The 20,376-nt window shown below is 39.7% G+C and overlaps 1 long non-coding RNA gene across 12 annotated transcripts in view; it reads right to left on the bottom strand.

The window, feature by feature from the left end:
- Positions 1–20,376, bottom strand: part of LOC131418712 (uncharacterized) — a 227,384-nt gene that overhangs the window by 39,319 nt on the left and 167,689 nt on the right. For 11 of the 12 annotated variants that reach the window (XR_009222986.1, XR_009222987.1, XR_009222971.1 and 8 more), the window contains one exon: positions 14,315–14,453. This is a non-coding gene — a long non-coding RNA (uncharacterized LOC131418712). Of the gene's footprint in view, positions 1–14,314; positions 14,454–17,864; positions 18,004–20,376 lie in introns of all 12 variants that reach the window. The other variant, XR_009222975.1, reaches the window with a different exon arrangement.

The following is a 20,376-nucleotide window of genomic DNA, read 5'->3' as shown; positions in this document are numbered from 1 at the left end:
CTGGTCTCTAGTAAAAAGCAACCTAGCAAGTAGAATGTAAGAGTTGGGACCAGTGGCTGGGGAGACAGATTGTGTGAATTTGAAACCACCATCTTCTACTGAATTAGCTGTGTAACCTTGGACAACTGAGTTCAACCCCTCTGAGCCTCAGTTTTCCCATCTATCTAATAGGGTTGACAAGAGATTTTCACATATTGAGGTGTATGGGGTAACTATTCGGGTTCAAACTGATTCAGCTTGAACTAAAAAGTCTGACTTATGGCCTATCAAACATACGTTGTACATCTGCTTAACCATTAAAGTAAAGAATACACTCTCTTAAGATAAGAATGCATAGGTCCCCTCCTACGCCCTATTGGTAATGCCCTATTAGGAACACTCAACGCCCTATTGGTTACACCCAGATTAGTCCCTTTCCTGATATCTTGGTCACACTGACCTATTAATTTGCAATTGAATACTTCTTTGAAACTTTGATGAAAATGTATCCCAGGAGTGTTTAATGTATATTCTTTGTTCTAAAAAGACATAAGACTGGACTGTAAACCATGCTTCTCCGGAACGCTTTCTAAGGACTTCCTGGGTTATAATCCTCACTCTGGCTCAAGTAAACTCACCTTATTTCTCTTATCTATAGAATGGTTATTGGTTATTTTGCATCGACAGGGTTATTGGGAGGATTGATATAACACATGGAAAGGGCATCAGTGCAAATCCTCTCAGCCCACCTTTTATTTTAGCCACTGCTGAGGCAAATAGGCCCATGCGGGCTGGGGCCAGCTTTGCAGAATGGTGACCTGAAGCTCACACCCTGTCCCTCTAGCTTCCCAAGCCTCACTGCCACAGTGGTGTGGAACACCTGTGATACCAAACCTCTTAATCTCATGTTCGTGTGCCCAATGAGCAGTAAGCCAAACACTGAGACATCAGTGCTTAGAAGTGGAGAAAGGTTTTACTGGAATTGGCCAAAACGAGAAATTGGGTGCATGGGTTCACTCAAATCTGCCTTAACAAGAGCAGAAAACAGCGAGTTTTATAGAGCTAAAGGGCTTGGCAGGAGGAGCTTCAGAGAAACAAGCTCACAAATCCTCGAGACCCCTGAGTCACCCCTCAAGTTAAACAAGAAAACAACAAATTGACAAGATTCATATATGTCTGTGTTGGGAACAAGGTTGAGAGGTAATCATGTTCTCATTGAACATCTACAGTAACCCTCGGGTTCCCAGCTTCACCTGCAGGAAAGTGACTGGTACTCACACACTGGGAACCTGGAGTTGTGGGGTCACCCTTGACTGCTTGGAGCATGACAGTGCTGAGGATTTTCTTAAGGCTTTGTAGGGGAAAATGTATGCTTCTCTGGAAAACTAGAGCCTGGATTGTCTAGACCCTGGAGGACACCCCTCCCGGTTATCTAATTCTATGGGAGCTATTTTACAATGCTTTAAATTCTAGACTACTGATAGCAGTGCAAGATAATTCTTGTCTCTAAACAAGAAAATTCTGTATGGTCCAAAAGACTCTCTTTCCCACTGTGGCAAAAGCAAGTTTTGCCTCCATTTACACCTTCATTTCTATATTCCTGATCTGTAAATGTATCTGTTCTTTGGATTCTCTTTTGAAGTGGGTAAAATATCTGTCTATTTCCTTCATGGATTATGAGTTGAATATTTAACACGTGTTCCCGTTTATATCTGTATGAGAATCATGACTTTACCCTGTTTTCAAAATTACCATTTATCAGTTCCTTGGAATTTTCCAAGAGATTAAACAGCAGTAGCCCATGTGTGTAACACAAATGTGTATTGGTTTTCCCTCCTCCACTGTTGCACTTCCCCTTACGCCTCATTCCTGGCTCCTTAACATCACAGTCCCAAGTAAACTACCTGAACACAAGCTTTTGTCTTGGTTTCTGCTTTGAGGGGTAGGGAGTGTGTTAAGGAGATATTAGAACATGGAAGTTATTCCATAAATGTTAGTTATTATTCAGGTAAACTGGTAAAGTAAATTGGAATCTTGAAACTAACAATGTAAGCCGTATATTTAGGATGGCAGAGCAACAAGATAGAAGGAACCTGGCTCCCCAGCAATCCTGGAACCATTATGTTAGCCCTAGGCTGTGTGTGTTTACATGAAAGGGAAGCAACTGTCTTGGTCTTGTTATGTATGCCACCACCATCTTGAGTGTTCTGTCCCTCAGGACTGAGCCTCAATCTTAATTGATGCATTCTCTCTTTCCCTAAATCAGTTCTTGATACCAAAAGGCTTATGGATCTAAATGAAAGAGACAGAGCTGATGTGAGGAAACCATCCTTGAGTGATTAAGTGCTGGGTACCATAGCCTGACTGACTAAAAGCAATACAGAAATCCGTAGTGGGCTAGAATTCTGCAAGAAATTGTTCTGGTTAAGATGTGACTTGAGTGGATTCAAGAGGAGTAGTTAGCATTTAAAGTAACAAAAGGGATGGGGCAGGAAATTCAAGGCAGAGAGCAGCCCGAGGAATAACATGAAGGTGGCAAAGAGTATGGAGTGGGCAGTGGAGGGTTAGGGCGAGAAGATGGCGCTAAATGGAGCAGCAGGGCTTGGGAACAGGTGTACACAGTTCTCAGAAGGCCCCTTCCCCGCCTGCCCACCACCACCCCATACAGCTGCAGGGGAGCCCACAGTATGCCTTGCTTCATTGGACCCCATGACATTTTCAATAGTGCCTGTGAATACTCTTTACTCCTTGCTGCTGTCAACCTCAAATGGAGTTGTCATGTGGGTTCAATGACATGAAATAGGAAAAGGACCTGTCACGATGTCCGTTAACTCCCCCTTTTTCCTCCTTTTCTCTGATGACACTCATCTCCACACAAAGTTCAGTCCTTGGCAATTTGTACCTCAGTTTTAACACCTGATTACTAATGGCGATAATTAAGCCATTTAGCTTGTCTACAGAAACCAATTGGCATATTAAGTCTTCTCTTCCTATATTTAAAAAAAAATAATGATCCTTTCATACCAAACGCTCATTACAGTAACAGTTCCCAAGCCTGGTGTTAATTGTGTCCCTTGTTATACAGTTACAGATCACACTGGCTCGGGATCACACCATGCAATTATTTTTATTCATTAATAGCCAGTATTTAGAAAGAAATGGGTCCCACCCAGTCATTATGGAAGGAGATTCAGTGGGCACATCGTAAGAGCTATGACAGACTGGTCGGAATATTTAAAATCATGAGAGTTTATATTCCTAACCTAAAAACATTTGTCTATGTTTTTGAGGAAGTTTATTGCAAGGAGTTCAGAAAAAGAGAGGTATAACCTAATAGCCCAAGTCTTTAAAAGAGAAATCCTTATGGACTAAATCTAGAAAGTTCCACCTAGATGATCAAGAGAACACCATGGTTTTCAAACATCACATTACAGATGAATCACTTGTGTGTGTGTGTGTGTGCATGTGTAAGCTATTGTAAAGTAGCTTCTATAGAATCAGACAACCCAAAGGGGTGTCCTCCAGGGTCTAAACAATCCAAGGTCTAGTTTTACAGAGAAGCACACATTTTTCACTACAGAACCTTAAGAAAATGCTCAGAACTGTCATCCCCGTATTGGTCAAGGGTGACCCCATAACTCCAGGGTGCGCATGTGTGAGTACCAGTCACTTTCCTGCAGGTGTCCCAAACCACTGTGGCAGTGAGGCCTGGGAAACTAGAGGGACAGGGTGTGAGCTTCAGGTCACCTTTCTGCAAAGCTGACCCCAGCCCTCATGGACCTGTTTGCCTCAGCAGTGGCTAAAATAGAAGGTAGGCTGAGAGGATTTGCATTGGTGTACTTTCCTCACGTTATATCCATTTTCCCAACAACCCTATGAGATAGATGGGAAACCTGAGGCTCAGAGCAGTTGAAGTCAGTCGCTCAGGGTCACACAGCTAATTCAAATTTCAAATCACTACAGTCTACCTTCCCAGCCACCATTCTTAATTCTTACATTCTACTTGCTAGAGTTGCTTTTTATTGGAGACCAGATCTAAACTTGAGCCATTGCTTAGGGGAGAGTTTAGGTGCCAAACTCTGGATTTACCTGAAAGAATAAAAATCCCCAATGGCAAACTTGTTATAATATTAATGGTTCAAATGGATCAAGAAATTATCGAGCGTTTGTTTAATGTCGTTAGTATTGCCTGATCCCAGAACCCTGCAAGCATCCTCTCACACACACATACATATACACACTAGAAATTTTTTTTTTGTTTTCAAGATGACTTCCTTTAAGTTATCTGGACAATATGGAAAGAAGGAGACAGCTCACGTTTTCAGCATCCCAAGAGACTTTCCTGACCACATGACCCATCTAGAATCATGTATGAAATACAATGATGCTCAAGCCTCAAACCCAAGACAGAAAAGTCAAATCTCTCCCCATGTCCCTGAAAAACCACATCCCCATTTACAGCGTTATGAAAAGAAACGGGTAGAACATGTCTAGAAACTCTACTTTTCCACAACTTTGCTTTGGTTTCTCTTTTGAAGAATTATTGGGCTTTAGATTTGTTTTTCCGTTAATCTTTTATGAAATTCCTATTTAAGAGGGACATACTAACACGTGTTTATGACAACCAATGAAATAATACAAACATACGTAAGGAAAAACTGTAGCCATCAACTCTACCTTCTCTCTTTTTTTTCATTTTTTACCTCCCACACTAATAAATACCAACAGCCTGGCTAGTATCTCTCCTTTTCCTATGTGTAACACAAACATAAGCGCGCATGCACGCACACACGGATTTTTGTCTTTTGATTGTTTTTAATGCATCTTACTATTTGCATTTAACTGTAACTTTCTTTTTTAAGAAAATAATGCATTGTGGACACTCCTCCAAATAGTTAGAGGGTAAGTTCCTAATATTTAGCATCAACATAATAGTTTGTGATGTGACTATATGGAAATCCAATAGCTAATCCCTCCCACACTTCTATTCTTGGAGTGCTTTTCCCTCCATGGATTGTCTTCCATCTTCGTGGCTCTTGGAGTAACAGGTAGAGCCATCAACTTCTTCTGAATGAGGGCACACCTGGAGGTTTCAGATCAAAGATGCTGCTCAGGGTCACCTAACTCTGGATTTTCAACTTCAATTGCTAAAGCAAACATCAAAATTTGAGTAGAGTAGTGAAGAGGACAAACAAGGCTCCTAGTCTCAAGAAACTCTAATGTTGCCTAAATCCCACAGGAAGGGGAAAGCCTCAAGATAAAAGAGAATTCAGAATCTATCCGAAAACACAGGTCAAATCCACCAGACAGCTTTGGGGCTGTCCGTCATAATTCCCCCTTGGCCCAGCATCCATAATCAAGTTTGAGCACCTTTTAAGTCTTCCTACAGACCATAGAAAGAATGGTTTAAAATTGATAAATGGTGAAAAGAAAGAGCATTTCTGAGTTTCTATTTTGCTTCTGCTTTCTCCATCAGGCAAGAATGATTGGAAGAGAATAACTTAAGAGAGTAGATATGAATAGATACTGATCTATCAATTTTTACCTCTATATTATTGATCTATCATATACCAATAGATATTGATATGAAAGAAGAGAAACTCAAGCTGAGTCAGGAGTCTTTAAAACACTTTTGTGGGGGCCGGCCCCTTGGCTTAGCGGTTAAGTGTGTGCGCTCCACTACTGGCGGCCCAGGTTCGGATCCCGGGCGTGCAACGACACGCTGCTTGTCAGGCCACGCTGAGGCAGCGTCCCACATACAGCAACTAGAAGGAGGTGCAACTGTGACATACAACTATCTACTGGGGCTTCGGGGAGAAAAAGGGAAAAAAAGGGAGGAGGATTGGCAATAGATGTTAGCACAGGACCAGTCTTCCTCAGCAAAAAGAGGAGGATTGGCATGGATGTTAGCTCAGGGCTGATCTTCCTCACAAAACAAAACAAAACAGAACAAAAAACATTGTAAAACACTTTTGTGTTAGGTCTCTGATAAATAGCATTCAAGGACATCAAGAGAATTCACAGATCAAATATATGAATGACTATGAGGCATCTCTGAGAAATGCTGGAGAAAGGATGCCTCATTCAGTCATTCGTTTGACACATTTATTGAGCATCTAATATTTGCCATATACCTATGACAAAAAGGTGAACAAAAAGACAAGAACCATGTCCTCAAGGATATTACTTTCTAATGAAGGCTTAAGCAATAAACGAGGATATAAAATAATTTGAGATTATAAATTCTGTGAAGGAAATAAGGTCATACGTCCTATTAAACTCTGTGGGAAATATACCACTCAGATCTGGCTGCACACCCTCAGTTGAAGCCTGACAAACTGGAATATATCTAAGGAGACAGATTTTTGATGATAAAGACTCTGGGAGCATTGACATTCAAGAAACCATAGAAAGAAATGATGATGAGTGGAATAGAAGATTCATAGGAAATGCGACCCTTGTCTTTAAATATTTCAACAACTGTCATATGGAAAAGAGATTTTATATATATATGATTTCCAGATAGGTGGACAAGCCTTGTAATGAGGAGGTCAGTAGATGAGACAACGCTCTGACAATTAGAACCATCTACAAACGGACCTCTTTGTTTGGGGAGACTGTGAGCACTCTATCGTTGGAGGAAATAAAACTGAAGTAACAAGACCATCCACCTGGAATGTTGTGGAGATGTGTATGTAAACAACAAAATCAAAACCGTGCCTTTTCCCTTTGCTTCCTTCCCCCTCAGCCGGAGTCTAGGAGACAGAAACTTCGTTCAAGAACTTACAGTCAATTGTTGTTATTATCTACTACTTAATGAAGGAAATCATACGGTATTTGACCTTCTCCCTCTGACTTATTTCACTTTGCATTATACCCTCAATGTCCATCCACATTGTCACAAATGGCTGGATTTCATCATTTCTTATGGCTGAGTAGTATTCCATTGTGTATATATACCACATCTTCTTTATCCATTCGTCTCTTGATGGGCACTTAGGTTGCTTCAAAGTCTTGGCTATTGTGAATAACGCTGCAATGAACACAGGGGTGCATGTACCTTTGCAAATTGGTGTTGACAATAAACAAACACATAGGGACAGAGATTGGATTGATGGTTACCAGAGGGGAAGGGGGGAGGGAGGAGGGTGAAAGGGATAATTCGGTACATGTGTGTGGTGATGGGTTGTAATTAGTATTTTGGTGGTGAACATGATGTAATCTATGCAGAAATAGAAGTACAATGATGTACACCTGAAATTTTTACAATGTTATAAACCAATGTTACTGCAATAAACAAAAAATTAAAAAAAAAAAAAAAGAACTTACAGTCAAGCCCCTGAAGGGGTGATGTCACCTTGAGCTGGGTTTAGAGAAGTCTGAAATGACTAAACTTCTCTGCATAAGAAAGGGAAAAGAATTTGTTTTTGGTTCTGATTGGGAAAGGATCTATAGATGAGGAAAAGGGAGGAAATAAAACTTAAAAAGCAAAGAGGGCAAGAGAAGGACTGTTTTGGAACCTGAGTTGAAGAAATGGTCCATGGACTGTTTGAAGAAAAGGTAGGTCTAACATCTAATATTATAATATGTTAGTGGAGCTGATTTCTGGAACTGCTCTTTGTGTGTGTGTGTGTGTGTGTGTGTGTGTATGTGCAGGCTCACACAAGTGCTTTGTATGTATGCATGTGTGTGTGTATCTGTGTTTAAATTAGGAAACAAGACTGAATCCCATATCTCAGTTGATGTGGTAAAACAGGATACCAAAAGTTTCATTTATTTATTTATTTAACAAATATGAGTGAGGCAGCTATACTGCTCCATGAGACTCAGGTCTGCAGGTTTTAGAGCTCATATTTATTGAATGGATAATAAATAATACCATACTTTAGCAAATCTGATGTTTACCGTAAGATGCACCACTATTTCATGTAACACTAAAAGAAAAAAAAAGTGTTGCCAATTAAACTACAACTTTCATTATAAGATAGATCCCACTTTCAGAGATGTTAAAATGTGAAAAATGTGCATCTTAGAATCCATGAAATATAATAGTCCTATTTCTTCTGTGTCATGCTTGGAACACATATTAGGTACAGATGTCACATTTTAGGAGGGAACTGACAGATAGGAAGTGTTCCAGAGAACACTGATAGTTGAACAGAATCAAAAACAAAGAAAAGTAGAACAAAAGAAAACCAAAAAAAATACAGTTAAAGCAAGAATTTGGAGGTGGAGATGCCCATGAGAATGTAACTCCCTAGATATTCTTGGAAATCTTCTCAAAGGCCTGGCTGGGACTTTCTCTAGTCTGTAGAGTAGGGGTTTCAGCCAAGAGTCAGAATGACTTCAGTCAATACTGGGAACAGATATTTCAAAAAAGTATCACACGGAATTTTGTTTTGCAGAATATTTAAAAAGATAAATATTCATTTGTCAAAAAAGTTTGGAAAATACTGAATTACAACAAAATTGAGACAGGATTATTTATTGCAGGATTTTTCAGAACATTGAATACGCAAAGATATATTGTGACCAATATAGAAAGGAGCAGTTTTCCCAAAGTTTTTTGACCTCCCATGGTCATAAACTAAATATTAACATATTTTGGAGCCTTTATTCTGGGGAATACCAAATTGGTAAACATGACCTAAAGTATAACTAAGTAGCTTTGTGAAAACGGTGTCTTATCCAGACACCTAATTTGTAAATTAGTTTAAAGTAGAGCTGCTCTGACTTGAGGAGAGGGGAAGGCTTATAGAGAGAGAGAGGCAGTGGTTTGGAGGTTTGCTCTTGAGTCTTCTCTAGGCAGAAGGTTAAATTCTACAAATGAAAGTTTGGAATAAGGCAGCTTCCTTACAATGGTGTGCTGAAGTTGCTTCCTGTTGATTCTCAAGAGCCAGTTCTACTCCTATCTTTCCAACACCATGTTCAGTGACATCAATTAGTAGCTTGAAATCAGCCATCGTGGGTGTATTTACACCATAGAAACTGGCAAACACCACAAATCAAAGTTTATTTTTTTCCCAGAGAGCCAGTTTTCCAGCACAACACTGCTTGAAATTATGAGTCCAACCTAGCATAAATCTTGAGATGAGAGAGGAGTGCAGATCTTGGGGGAACCACTATAGCTGGGACTGTTTTTAGAGGGATTCTTCCCATTCTTCTTCTTCCAGAATGCTTCTTTATCCTGATTTTGGCCCATTCAGATATGAAGAGCTTCCCTTATTTGCTTTTGCTGCCAGATTTTCTTCTTACTTTCAACTTCTATTGCATCTGGAGTAGAGGTTCCCAGACCCCGGGCTGGCAAGTCTTCAGAGGTTTTGGGCTTACAGGAAGAGGTACCGAATTCACACACACATAAATATTTCCTCAACAAAAAATTTTGAAAAGTATAAATAAGATCGCGTGTGTATGAGGGAAGTATATGAGATAAAGAGAGAAAGACTATCACATTCAAAACAGCTGGAAACCATGACTTAGGGCTTTACTGCAACTATATTCTATCTTGTATGGTTCAGTGTGCCATTTGGATTGTCTCGTGGACTCCGTCTTAGTCAGCTCTGGCTGCTACCAAATACTGCAGACTGGGTGGCTTAAATAACAGACATTTATTTCTCACATTTCTGGAGGCTGGGAATTTCAAGATCAAGTTTCCAGCAGGGTTTGGTTTCTGGTGAGGGCTCAATTCCTAGCTCAAAGGTTGCTGCCTTCCTTTCGTGCCCTCACAGGGCCCTACCTCTATGGCACACACACCGAGATGGGGAGATCTCTCTCTCTTCCTTATAAAGCCACCAGTCCTTTTGGATTAGGGCCCCAGCCTTATGACCTCATTGAACCTTAATTATCTCCTAAAGAATCTATCTCCAAAATCAGTCCCATTGAGAGTTAGGGCTTCAACATATGAATTTGTGGCAGAGGGGCAACACAATTCAGTCCATAGTGGACTTCCAGGTCATCGAGGAGAAAAAGCATAGCTTAGCTATCTTTGTATTTCTACAAATCCCCTATTATAGGATTGAATACGTTCCAGGTGGTTAAATACCTGGTCATCGATTGAGAAAGGACTTCCCTCCCCCAGTTTCTACTCTCCTTGCCTACTGCTCTTTTCTAGGATAAGATAGACTTTGAGAGTAAGAGGATTGAAGAAACAGAAGCCCAGAGAAGGGAAGTGATTTGACCTAGAAAAGTGTCTGGCACAGAGCAGAAACTGAATATATATTGTTAACTGATAGACTGAATGTCCCAGGTCACACAGTGAGTAGTGACAGCAGTTCGTAAGGGCAGTAGTTATGTCTTATTTATTGCTTTTTCTGTATAATGCTTAACTCACTACCAGACCCAGGTGCTCAATATATTCTAATCAATTAGTTATTTAGGACAGTGAGAAAGTCCCCTCTTTGGTACAGTTAGGTCATCTATAAAATGGGGGTAACAATGCCCTGAAGGCAGGAGACGGTATTAAGTGATCTTTCGTGGTCCTGTTTAGCTTGGAGTTCCCTAACTTTCATTGTTAACAGAAGTGAAGATGATGTAGTATAGAGAGGAAGTTCAAGGGGAAGACAAGTTCCATTCCTTTTCCTGGATATCTCAAAACTGTCCTGTTCCAGGCCTTTATACCCCACCCTTGTTGGCTGCACATTCAGAAGCTATTTATGTGGTTATAAACTGACCAAAAAATGGTACAACTTAAGGTTAGGATGCTTTTATGTGACACTGGAAATAAAAGACGGAAATCAAAGTATATGTCTCCTTGGCTCTGTGCAGCTCAGACGATAAGGTTCTCAGCTATGATCTTATGCAGGGTCTCTACAGCTGTGCATCAATCCACCCAGATGGAAAAACTAAGTGTCCTTAAACCACTGCAGTCTTTTAGCATGGCTCAGCTGGGAGGAGGAGAATTAAAATTGTACTCACTGCTTACACAATATTGTGACACTCAGCAAACCAGCCTGACCCAATTTGTAATCTCCATAACCATTCATCTACAATCACAGAGGAAATATCTTTTTCTCTCTCTCTACCTTTTCTCCCAAGAGCAAAACCTTTGGATCTCATTTGTCTTAAAACTTACTGATTGCCTCCTGGGGTGGTTAAGAGTATCAAACCCAATACAGCCCAACAAGCGTTGTTCGGAAGAGGGTGCCATTTTCCTTTCATTCCACACCTTGGGAGTCTTGGCCAATTGAGAATCAAGAAAGTCTGTCAACTTTATTTAATTAAAATGAAAAGAAAGAAAACCCACTTTAACATTTCTAATCAACAGGAGTCTAATGAGTCATGTTGGTTCCTGGAGTGGAGACACAGTAGGGCATTTTTGGAGCTACTTTGCTTCATTAATAGTCAAAGGATGTAGATCACCCAGCATTTTCTAGGAGACTCGAAAGCCAAAAACGTCAGAGGGAAAGTTTTATTTTGCATGTGATGTTGAACAGATGTTACACATCAAACCAACTGTAGCATCTAATATAAAATGTTGTCAGTTAAAATGACTATCTTATTTCCTACCTCAATCCCACTTCCAAAATGAATCTATAACTCTCACCTCTAGGGTTTCTCCTCTTCTCTAATTTTTAGACTTGACACTGATGCTATTAAGACAGCTATGACTGGCTCTGGACTGGTGGAAATAATTTAGGCTTTGGAGCCCATCCGCCGGGGTTCAAAGTCAGAGCTGTTACCTTCTAGGTGATATTTAAAAAAACAATTTAGTTAACTTGTCTTTTGTTCAGTATTTAACAGATATTTATTGAGCACCTCTGTGCCAGATGCTATGTTAGGCAGTCGAGAAATGGGAGAATCAAGGCATTCTGAAACCTCAGTTTTCTTATCTATAAACTGGAGGTCATAAGTTCTTCTTCACAGGGTTGTGGTGCTGATAAAATGAGAGAGGATACAGAAGACACAAGGGACATAGTGGACATTCAATAAATGGTGGTTTTATCTCCCTCAGTCTAGGATAATCTATATGGCTATAACTACACTCAGGCATTTAATTGCAAAGTTGTGATTTTTGGCACGTAATTGCAAGGTTGAAATGTGGGGTTTAAAAGGCCAATCTGTGGAGTACAGTTAAACAGGAACTCTGTGAGAATGTAGCCCAGAGCTTACTGTCATTTATAATGCGATCTAACAAACAAATTATGTCAAGTGCTATGAATCCACATTAATTCTTTAAGCAACTAGTTATTAGCACAGGGTCTCATGTATAGTATGCATTCAGCAAATGGGTTTATGAATAATAAGAGTAAATCAACTAGGGAAAGGGTGAACTGTGTCTTTATCCAATAATAATAACAGTACTCTACACAATTTACAAAGCCCTTTCACCTTCATTCATTTCATTCCTGCATGTGTATGTATATATGTGTGTCTATACACACACACATACATACATTACTATGTACAGACATAGTTCTACATACTGGAAATATTTAGTAAATAAGACAATGTCCCTTCCCCCATGGAGCTTATGTCTAGTGGGAAAGACAGATGGTAAGCAAAAGAAATAAAATGTTAGATAGTGGATGATAAGGAAGAAAATGAAAGTCTTCAGTTACCTCACACGTTGTCATCCCAGAGTCTTTTTGAAGAAATTAAAAGAATATGAAGAAAACTAAAATAATATGATAGAAGAGAGATGTGTATGACATTTTTTGATGAGATGATCAAGGAAGAACTCTCTGAGAAGGTGTGGTTTGAGTAGAGGCTTGATAGCTAGTATGTAAGGGTGGCCCCAACAATTCCTCCCGTCCTTGTTCACTTGTTCACGCATGTCACTCCTTGCATTAAGAGGTGGAGATATTTCCCATGCCTTTGTATCTGGGATGGCCATGTGAGAGCTTTGATCAATAGAATATGGTGAAGTGACACTCCAGGACTTCAAATCCAGGCCTCAAGAGGACTTCCAGCTTTTACTTCCTTCTGCTTTGAGCACTGGGATCACTCTCTCTCAGAACCCAGTTGCCATGTCACATGGAGAGGCCGCACGAGGAATTCAGTTAATCTGGTCAGCAGACCAACAGAGCTTGCAGCTGACAGTAGCATCAACTGCCAGCCATGTGAGGGAGCCATCTAGGATGTTCTACACCAACAGAGCCAGCCCCCGGATGACCCTAGTCAATACAGTAGGGAGTAGAAGAAACGTCCAGTCAACCCACAGAATCATGGAAGATAATAATGTGGTATTGTCTTAATTTATGAAGTTGTGAGGGTTATTTGTTATACAACAATAGATAACCAAAATAGCTGAGAAGCCATTGGATATGATCTCCATTACAATATTTAATTAGTTTTCATACTATCCCTAAAAGGTAGGCTTCCTTATGGTTACTATTTTACAGATCAAGAAAAAGAAGTTAAAAATGACTTGTCAAAAGTCACACAGCAACTAAGAGATAGAACCTGGCCTCAAATTTGGGCTTTCTGCAGAGTTCTTTCCCTTTGGGTATAGCCAAGCATTGATCCAACCAAACAGATCCACCTAAATTTCATGGACATAAGGAATAATTCCAGATGCTCCATTAATCACATTGCTATATACCTGGGCCATGCCTATTAAAGTATCTAAAATTTAAATTTAAAGCCAGAATTCTTCTAACATCTGCATCAGACTATTTAATATCCAGACTAAAAACACTCTGGGGATGTGAAAGTGTGAGATAACTAAAGACTTAATGTCTACCAAATGCTTTGGAGTTGAGAAAGAAAAATGAACAAATTCATGAATTAGCTTCTGCTTATTCTGAAATTCAAAAGACTCACTATTAGTCATCTAGGTTTGGGACTTCCATCTTGATCAGACACATTCTTGTTTGAAAATGTGAGTGAAGTTATGTGATGCAAGACTTGTGAAAATCAAAAGGTGTGAAGAGTAACTACATTTAGATTGTTAGGTTAAGAAATCCACATTCAATTTGTCTGCTGAGTGGGTAAAGTGAAAATAAATGCATGAGTGTGTTTTCCTTCTTTCCAGTGCAGGAGAAAACATAAAGAGATGTAAATACAGTTTCAACCACATGTACTGTGCTAAGGGCCTCTGAAGTAGTACTTGTACTTCTCAGCACAGCATCTAGGTTCACAGGAAGTTTATGTTATATGGTAAATTGCCTAGTGCGTAGTAGGCTTCAATCAATGTTCATTTGTTGAAAATATCCCTCTTCCAAGACTCAGTTTCTTCATCTGTAGAATGAGGATGTGGTCGAAGAAAGCAAGCATGTGCCTTTACTACCTTCAACTGCAGTGGACACTTTTCATCATGACACTCTCCCACTGATCCCAGACTCTACCTGAGATCCCCTTTCAAAACAGTATCTTGGATGTTCTGCTAGTTACTCACAGTTAGCCCTTGAAAAGGAACCATTTATCATTTGGTAGGTAAGTATATGCTGCCCTTCATGCTCTGAAGTTTATGATTCCATCGTCCCAAGTCCATGGAAATTTTTTAAATAATCCAGATTCCTCTTAAAGTGTTGTCGCTGTAACGAAAAGAAAATGATTTTAACATCAGCAACTGCACCAAACTACCCACCATGGACTGAGCTGGGTGATTAATTACTTAAGCATTAATTATCACTTCATTCTTCACTGCAGTGTTTATAGCATCTTCTTATATTTAGCATTCAGAAAGTACTTTAGCTCTTTTGAATGACAAGGTGAGCAGAAGTGTCTCTCTATTAAAATTGTCTCTATAATTTGTGAGTCATAACAAGTCATGTTTTTATCTAGACTTGAGTCATCAAACTAGAAACTTAAGATGTAAGAGTTGGTGCCAATAGATATCAAGGTTTCGGGGGAGGAAATACTAGCAAATAAAAGCAGAGTCACATAGCCTTCAAAACAGTACTGACTGTGTGCAAAACATTGTGCTAGACCTTTAGGGAACTCAGATCAGAGTATGACAGTGTCTATTCTCAAGGAACCCTTTGTCTAGATGAGGAGATGTCACAGAGTTCTAACAAGATAAATACAAATACCAGGACTCATTGTGATAAATGTCAGACATGTAACAGGATATGCTCCAAAGATTCGGAAGAGAGAAAGGTCGATGTGGGCTGGAGCTTGGACAAGATCTTAAAGACAACTCTCTGGAGGATTCAGGGCCCATTTCTATAACCTGTAGCATCTAGCTAACATCTTAAGTTTCTAGTTTGATGACTCAAGTCTAGATAAAAACATGACTTGTTATGACTCACAAATTATATGAGCTAAGCACCTCATATGTGGTTGATTATTAAAGAAACATTTGGAGAACTCAACAGACAGAGGTACACTTAGTCAAGTAAAGAAGAAGACATCAAAGTTGGGTGGACAGCAAATGCAAAGCAGGGGTGTCCTGGTGGGCTCTGGAACACAGAGTCAGCCTGGAGCAGGGGGTCCAAGAGCCGAGAAGAAAGTGATTCTCTTTCCACACTCTCTCCTTGAGCAAACTCACTCCCACCTATGGCTCAATCATGCCTTCTATGCGAAAGGCTCCCATTTGTCACTTAAATCTCACTCCAACAAACTTTTACACTCTCCTCCAACACAGCCACTGGACATCTCCCTTGGAATATCTCACTGGGTTCTCAAAGTAAAAGTTCTAAAGCTCTTCTTCTAAACTCCCTCTTGATTTTCCTTTTTCTGATATTGGGAGCACCTTTGCACCAGACTGGAAACTGTATTGGCATTTTTAATCCCCTCCTCCTCTTAGATATTCCTGTTGATTCTCTGTCAGTTCCTCCATTCATGGATGCCCACACCGTATTCTCACTGACAGTCTTTAATGACACCCAAGGTTCTCAACTCCCTGCATCTCCTTTGATCACTTATATTTTATTTCCTATCTCCAGCTTGGACCCACTGCAATCTCTTCTATCATATTAACCTCCCAAGAGAACAACTGAGGTCATGCCATCTTTCACGCATTACCACTACACTGAGTAAGCGCCTACTATGTGTCGGCACTGAGTTTTCTGATCAGCACTCACCCACACACATCCACACACAATCAGAAGTTATCTTTCCCCCTCTTTCCTTGGATCATACTTATCTGATCTCCCCTTTTAAATTTGTGAGCTACTTGGAACCATGGTCATGTTCGTCATACTATCCCTTGCAGCACCATTCACACAGCCTTGCATACAGCTGGCACTCAACGTATGTGAAAAAAACAAAATTAATGCAGGATGTTGGGACTATATGCCTAGAGAATCCTAAATGCCAGGCTAAGGGATTTGGTCTTCGTCCTACAGGAATTTAGGAGCCCTTAAAGGCCTTGGATTTATTAAGTGACATCTGCAAGCCTATGAATTAGAAAGAGTGCTCTGGCACCAACAGATAGAATGATCTGGGGGAAGAATCATCTGAATAGACAGAGCCTTGATTTTCTGAGGAAACGCGATGCTTTAAATGAATGGAAAATTGGTTAAGAGAAAATAATAAGTACAAACATCAAAATGAAAATTGAGAGAAAAATAAGTCTACCATATCATACGGAGTGTTTCCATAATTCTAAAGGATCATATGAAGATTTCATTACAGTATTTTTCAGTTATCTGTGGTAATGAGCCAGAGTGGATACTGTTAATATAAACCCACATTAAATCTTTTCTGGGATAAAGAATAGTAAAAATAAATAAACTGTACAACTATACAATAAATAAAATAAACCTTTATTATGTCAGGAGTTCTTTCTCTCTCTCATACACACACACACACACACACACACACACACACACATCTAAGGCTAGAAAAAGTAAATTTAAAAAGTAGTTTAGCTTCATTTATTGTCACTGACCATCAGGTGACAGAAGTATGTGTGAATATGGAAAGGGTTGCAGAAAATTCCAATAAAAGAGAGGTAAATCAAGATCTATAGATGTGCCGTGGAGTGTACTAGCAGACTCCAGGTCAGACAGAAAGTTATGCTATCCTCATATTCACATGACATGTATGCTGGGCCAAAAGCTTCTCTGACTGATTCATCACCTTGGCCAGGAAACTTGGGCCTATTCTCTAGGAAGATAGGTGGGTGTAAGAGTGAATAAAGTTTCTCTCAGATGCCCTGACATGAGAGATGAGAAGAAAGATATGCTGACTATCCCGGTTTGGAAATGCACTCTCTTTTATCGCAAAACCAAGTTTATCAAGATTTAGGGCTGCACATTTCCACGCAACTGCTTTTTAAACCACCAGATTTCTTTTTATTCAGCAATCATTTAGTGTTTGCTATATTTAAGGGGATCCAATGGTGAACCAGACAGACTTGATCCCTGGCCTCATGAGGTTACAGCCTAGCCAAGAGAGTTGACATCCAGCAATTAAGTACCATAAAGCGCAATGAGTGTGGTAATTGGGGAAGTACAGGACCTTATGAGGTAGCTAGAGGGCTTGAGGGAGGGTATCCAAAACTAGTCTAGCGCATCAGAAAATACCTTCTAGAGGAGATGATGCTTAAGCTGAGACCAGAGGAAGGGTAAAGAGGAGGTAGCAAGTGAAGTGGTGAGGGAACTTCTAGCAGAGGAAATGCTGTATGCAAAGGCCAGAGATTCAAGGAACTATAAGAAGTTCAGCGTGGCTGGAATATTGAGAAGTGGGTAGAGAGTGACGAGAACTGAGAGCTGAGACTATTAAGATGGCATATGATACTTATTCTAAGTGCATTAAGAAATCCTTGAAGTGTTTAAAGCAGAGGATGGACAATTGAACGTTATCTGGCATCTGGGAAGAAAATGAACTAGAGGAGAGAAGACTGGAAGCTAATGAATGAAGATGCCACCATCTCCTTCTTCTTCCGCCATCTTGAATTAATTCCTTCACTGTTACATATGTGGTTTCCCTGGTTTGACAAAAAAAAATCTATACTGGGAACTTGTCGGCTTTGAGATTATTGCTGAACTAGTACTTACCAGTTATTTTGGATGATGCAATGGAAAAGCCAGTAGTAATTGGGGAATTCTTTCATTCACTCACTTATTTAGATATGTCCGCTACCCAGTGAGAGAAAGACACAATTGAACCAACAATTCCAGTACAAGGAGACAATGGCTAAAACAGAGAAGGGGTTTTCAAGTCATAGGACTAACACAAAGAGGGAAAACTCATCCTGTTTTGGGATGTCAGAAAATGCTTTCAAGATAAGTGACACTTGAGCAGTGTAATCAACAAAAATAATTTAAATATTAATATTATGAATAATAGCAATATTGTGACTAATGAAAACAACTATTTATAAAATACTACTACTAAGTCCCAAGTGATTTTTCTTACACTATCTAATTAATTACCATGAGATCCCTACAAGGTAGGTATTTTTAAGTCATTTTGCAGATAAAAGAACAAGAGGCACATAATATTAGACAACACGTAGACAGTTCAGCTACTGCATTCACATCCAAAGTCTGATCTCTTTCCACTACACTATACTCCTAGGACTTAACCAGGTGGACAGAGAAAGGAAAAGTATTCAGGAAGAGGGAACAGTATGAGCAAAGGCATGGAGAAAGAGGGAACATGGAACATTTGGGAAATTAATGTGATTACACTGCATGGAGAGAAAGTACATGTGCAAAGGTGGTAGGAGAGCAGACTGCTCAGATCCTGACCAGCCAATAGGTTGGCACTTTACTCTGAAGACATCAGGGAATCTTTGCAGATTATTGAGCCAGAGGGTAACAAGATTAGATGAGCATTTTATAATGGTCCCTCCATTGTCAGCCCTCTTGGAGGAGATGTGGAATTGCAGGCAGGGAGGATGGCTGCAGGAATCCAGCCGAGTGGAGGGGGCCTGCAATAGGGCATAGCAATGGTAATAAAGAAGGCGGCTAAAAAACATAAGTGGGTAGAGAAGTGACTAAGCAAAGCATAGGGCAATTCTTATTTTCCAGTACCGAAAAAAAATTAAAGCTTTGCATATTGTTCTTAGAAAGGAAAGCTTTCATCTTCAAGATCATGTTAAAATCAAGTACATAAGTATTTTGAGAACTATCCATTACCTAACTGTGCATATGCATGAAAAAGAATTGTACATTTAAGGTGTGTGTGTGTGTGTGTTTGCTGTTTGTGTTTCTGGCATCAGAAACATATATCTCGATCAATTATCACGTAATAGGAAGCACTTTGGCCAAATACATCAATAAGTCCAAAACAGCCTTTCTGTGTCTGCATAAAACTCTATCAATAACCCAAGCATCTAGCATATCTCAAAGGCAGATTATTTTATTTGACAATTTATTACAAATGAAATTAATTTTCACATAATGATATCTCTAAATTCTAGGTAAAATACCTCATCCACAGACAAAAGTCAAAAGCAATGATTCTGAATAATTTCAGCCCTCTGGAAAATCAATCTTGCTAGAACTCAAGGAGGCTTTCTCACTGCTGCCATTTAAAAAGAAACTGAATGAGAATTTGGAGGAGACATATAATAAGTTGCTTTGGGGATAGAGGTATATGATGTCACTGAACCTTTCAGCTTCTCTCTTTTCTGACTCTGATTTTTTATTTCCGTTTTATCATGCTCTTGTGGAAAGAGGCAGAGGCTAAAATAAATCAACAAAAATTTTCTAAGTATCAATAATGGCTAGAAAGCAAGTGAGAAGTGGTGCTTGGGGAGGAGGCAAAGTGGGTGACAGAACACTGAGTCAGCAATTGCTTGCAGCTACCTCTCAAAAAAGGATTCATTTGCATGGTTTTCTCCACAATATCAAAAACCCTGGAGAGCAAGGACCAGGTTTAATTATGACCTTTGCTATCCTGAGCACCTACCGTGGTCCTTGCTATGGACTGGATGGACACTATGACTATGACTGGATGGACGCCGTTTCTCACCTCAGTACAGGGACAGGAGTAAGCTGTCCAGGCTCGTCAGCAGTTGGTGCACAAAGTTACAATCACCTCCCATAGCGCTTGAGCAAGAAAGCTCTACAGTGAGACTTTGAGACATAATTTGTCTGAGCACTGGGAAGACAACATTTCAAGTTTTGTTACATCATGTCTTATTTCTATCTAGATTTACTGGAATTTTATAAGTAACTATAGTCTGTGCCATTCTTTCTAGTTTAGAAATAAATAGAATATTGTCTGGTTGTCTCAGAGTAGTATATGATTAGTCAGGTAAACTTCTGCAAGTAACTTTTTTATTGTGGTAAAATATACGTAACGTAAAATTTACCATCTTAACCATTTTTAAGTGTACACGTCAGTGGCATTAAGTATATTTATATTGTTGTGCAGTTATCATTACCAACCACTTCCAGAACTTTCTCATCAACCCAAACTGAAACTCTGCATGCATTAAACATTAACTCTCCATTCTTCCCTCCCCCAGCCACAGGCAACTACTTTCTGTGTCTCTGAATTTGACTATTCTAGTGACCTCATATAAGTGGAATCACACAATATTTGTCCTTTTGTGTC

Source organism: Diceros bicornis, chromosome 2 (assembly GCF_020826845.1).
Source record: "Diceros bicornis minor isolate mBicDic1 chromosome 2, mDicBic1.mat.cur, whole genome shotgun sequence".
Lineage (NCBI taxonomy): Eukaryota > Metazoa > Chordata > Mammalia > Perissodactyla > Rhinocerotidae > Diceros > Diceros bicornis.
Note: the sequence above shows the minus strand (reverse complement) of the source record. Positions and strands in the feature narration are given on the sequence as shown.